The following is a 4,647-nucleotide window of genomic DNA, read 5'->3' on the forward strand; positions in this document are numbered from 1 at the left end:
AATAACCAGGTACCACAATCCACCCAGATGTGAGTTAAAGTTGCCACCTTAAGTAAACCATTAATTAACAATCTCACATCTGTCATGAAATATTCTCAAAACCCAATCCACGTCTACGAGCATAGCATGGTAATGTAAGCATAACGTAAAAGTAACTCCCAAGGGTTTGATAATAAGCAGGTAATAGGTACTACCTCAACTACTTCCCATCCCACAATTTAATTAGATCCTAATCATGCAATGTTTGAGGATTGATCTAATGCAATAAAACTAGGTATGAAAAGGGGATATGATCAAAGTGTGAACTTGCCTGCAATGTTGATGAAGATGATTCGCACTCAAAACTCTTGATAGATCTACTCGTCACACTCTGGTCAATCTATTGTAAGCAAGCAATAGTAACCAGACATAAGCAATCACTCAAAAGATCAGAAAGATCGAAGAAGACAATTCGGAAAACATCAAAACCAAGAAAATAACTCTTGCAACATAAAACAATTTCTAATAGTCCCAAAATTATGTAAATTTGGCCTTATTAGAAAGTTTAGGTCAAGAGCTTCGATTTGCAAAAAGAATCAACTCAAACGGAGCTACGAAACTCAAGTTATGATAAAACGAAGTTAAAATTCAAATCTAATCTAATTCAAATTTTAAAGTTTCAAAAACATGTTTGAGTTCGAATTCTGGATAGAGGAGATCATAACGAAGAAGTAGGCGTTGGTTTCGTCTAATTCCGACTAACGAGCAAAAAGTTATAGTCGTTTGAAAACCAGGGGCTGATCTGCAAAGAAAATATTCACGGATGGGTCCCTGGCCGAAATTAAAAAGAAAAAGAAAAAAATCTATCGAGCAAATGCTCGCTACAGAACCTAAACCGACGAAAACCGTTGGCTAAGGAGATCTAAACAGTGAACGTTCGCAAAATAACTGGATATAAAAAACGGGTTTTATGTAAAACCAGAGAAAACTAGAAAACCGATCTAGGGTTTGGTTATACCGGTCCACGGAAAAGATCAGCGGGTCGGGGGAGCGGTTCGGGCGAACCGGGGCGGCGAAGGTCTAGCGAGTCGCGTCTCCGGCGGCGGCGGGCGAAGTGGCTCAGGCGACGGCGGGGCGCGTCGACGGCGGCGGAGTAGCTGGGGTGGGCGGCGCGGCGGGGTGGTGAAGTGGGTGGTGGCTACGGTGGTCGGGGAGGTGCGGGCGACGGCGAGGAAGCTCGGCGGCGGCGTTAGAAGGCGAGGCGGTGGTGCGGTGCGGTTCCGACGAGATGCGGGGAAGGAGGGAGAGGCGGGGCCCGGTATTTAAGGGAAGAGGGGCAAGGCGGCGCGGAAGGGGCAACAGAGAGGCGGCGGAGGGAGTCCCGCACGGACACGGGCGGCGGCGACGGGTTCCGTGCGGGTGGCGGACTCCGCCGGAGTCGGGGACGAGCGCGGGAGCGCTGGGCCGCGGCCTGGCTCGGGTGCTGGGCCGGCCCAGTCGGCGAGGGGAATTTAAAAAAAAACATTTTCCAGACAATTGAAATAATAAAACAAATTAAATGAAAATATTATATAGGCATATAATATATCAAAAAATTTAGAAAAAGATTTCCTACAACGTGAACATTTTCCTAGCATTAAATAATATCCACACAAAATCAGATAATTCAAAGAGTGCTACTGGTCTAATAAAATCCAATAAAAATCATTTTAAAAATACAAAAATGATTTCAAATAAATTTTTCTCCAATTTTCTATTGTAGGGAATCATGTTACACTATTTTCCATATATTTTATTTTTGGAGAAAAACAATTTGAATAAAACTCAAATAACTCCAAATTGAAAATTAATTCCAAAAGGACTTTGAAATTGATCCTTTGAAACTCCCAACTCATATTTCATATAATTTGAAGAAGTCATTTTATCTTCGCTCGTGAAAATCATTGAGTTGCATAAAGTTTCAGAATTGGAAATATTCTCAAATGAAATTCAAATATTTTCAACACCCCTTGTCATTTAAATAAATGGAAGAAGTCATGTCATCTTCTCTCCAGGGTTTTGTGATGAAAAGAATTTGAATTCATAGGGATCATAAAGCAAATATGGAAGTTTGGGAAAGTCCTTTTATTACCTCTCATTTAACTTTCAAAAGTTTCGAATTCACTCACTTTCAGACAATCAATCAAACAATCAATCAATCTATCTATTTATTATAACATTCCAAAATTTAGAATTTTGGGATGTTACAGGTGGTGGTGGATGTCACAAATCCGTCAAGCAAATCTCATATTCTTACCAGTTCTTACCCAGCAGCAGGCGGTGATCGGCAACCGTCGTAGTCAAAACTCTCAAAGCTTGGATAGAGTGATTACCAGGGAGAGTTAAACGCACGAGTAGATGTATGTGGAGCTGGGAAGGCTTATAATATGGTAGCAAAAAGGGTCAGCAATAATCAATTCAGAGATGCAAAGTTGAATAAACGCTCAACGACGGTACTGTGCTGGTCCTAGGCTAGACCGCGCTAGAGACGTGAGACTAGAACACTAACAAAAGCATGGCGCTGCACGTAAACAAGGGAGGAGCACGCTCTGAATTTTTTTGAGTTTGGAACTATTTTTCTTCTGCAGGTAGCACGGAATCTCAGGAGTCCTATCCTGTCATGACTCGGAGTATCGCGTGATCTGGAACTCAAAAACAAAGCAACAAATACTGGACTCAGACTAGGACTGGTGGCGGAGATGAATCTGGTGGAAACTCAGACTGGTGGCAGATATATGTAGGACGGTGGAACTCGGACTGGTGGCGAATCAGTGATGGAGGTGGACTCGGATTATCGTGGTGGTGATGGATATGTGGTATATGGCAGCGGTGATGACGATGGTGGTATATGGCAGCGGTGATGACCATGGTGGTATATGGCAGCGGTTTATGACGATGGTGGTATATGGCAGCGGTGATGATGATGATGCGGCGACGGCGTGACTACTTGTGAACAGAACTCAAAACTCTAAAGGACTAGACACTAAGACCAGCAACCAGACACGACGATGCAACCGCAAATTCAACACAGCAAATACAGAAAAGATTATGCAAAGGCTCAGATTGGTTCGGATAGGATGAACTAAGCCTAAATTTTTTTTGGCTTTTTCGTGGATTATAGGTATGAAGAACAGACTCGATCTAAACTATGAAAAACTGTAAAATCTCACCGAGCAACCTGGAAATCTGATACCACTTGATAGAGGCAAAGGTGTCCCTCGGAAGATGAGATAGATATTGTTTTCTGTGGGAGGCGACTTTGACGATCCGACTACGAATGTGCGAAGACGTCGCGCCTTAGCAATCGCTAAACCAACTTCCGAGGGTTATTGACCACGCTGGAGCAAGATCAACCTGACCACGAGGGTCTATTTCCTGCGAGCAAATGAAGAAGAAGAACAAGCAAGAAACTGAGATTGCAATCTGGATATGGCGAATAAAAGAGGAAAGCTTTATTAATGAAGGTGGGGTTCTCTGACGTCTTGGTCTGGTCGTTGGACACAAACGAAGGACGCGAAGTTGAAGCTATGGTGAACTTCTAGTCTAAACAAAACCCAAAGTCTAAACGATGCCCTAAGGGCTGTATATATGGAGGAGAGAGGGGGAATTTCGTGGCCCTTGGTGGAGGGGTCCGAAACCAACCATAACTCTTGTTTCCCCACACATGCGAACTCTAAAAACAGCCTATACTTAAGTACTTCGAAAATACATGGGCCTGGCCCAATAATAAGGTGACGCAACACCTAGAATAGCCTCTGGGCGAAATTTATGAAGTGGCATCTTGTATATTTTGTCCCATGCTTCATGCACTCATTATGGTGGCTTCAGAGTCCTGGAATCATCACTTGTAACTCCGTTCTTGTTCCCCTTGCGCATGTCATCATCTCCATGCTTGAACTTGCTCCAAGGTTCATCTTTCTTGTCCAATCTAGGCCCTTCATTTGTAAGCAAAACAAATGTATCCAATTTAGGCAGCATCATATTCTCATGAACATTAGAATCATTACCAAGAAACGAAAGTACCTGATAATTCAATTGGCGTGCGCGAGCTCTAGTAATCGGTCCAGTGTGTATAGCAGTAGGGGCTGTGGGTGTAACAATGGTATTGATGTACTCATCATCCTCCCCTTCTTGAAATGAAGTCGTCCTTGACGAAAGTTCATCGTCCTCACCCAAATAAGGCTTCAAATCTGCAATGTCAAAAGTGGGACTAACCCCAAAATCTGCAGGCAGCTCAAGTTTATATGCATTATCATTTATTTTCTCTAACACCTTAAAAGGACCATCGGCATGTGGCATTAGCTTTGATTTGCGCAAATTAGGAAATCTATCCTTATGCGAATGTAACCAAACAAGATCTCCAGGTGCAAACACAACATGTTTTCTACCCTTATCATTCATACGCTCAATGTTTTCCTTAGTTAACTCATGCATTTTTAAAATCAATTCAGCACGTTCTTTAGCATCAAAATTAACCTTCTTCCAAGATGGAAGAGGCAAAAAATCAATAGGTGCACGAGGTAGGAAACCATACACAATTTCAAAAGGGCACATCTTAGTAGTAGAATGCAATGAACAATTATAAGCAAATTCAATATGAGGCAAGCATTCTTCCCACATTTTCTTATT

Source organism: Triticum dicoccoides, chromosome 1A (genome assembly GCF_002162155.2).
Source record: "Triticum dicoccoides isolate Atlit2015 ecotype Zavitan chromosome 1A, WEW_v2.0, whole genome shotgun sequence".
Taxonomy (NCBI): Eukaryota; Viridiplantae; Streptophyta; class Magnoliopsida; order Poales; family Poaceae; genus Triticum; species Triticum dicoccoides.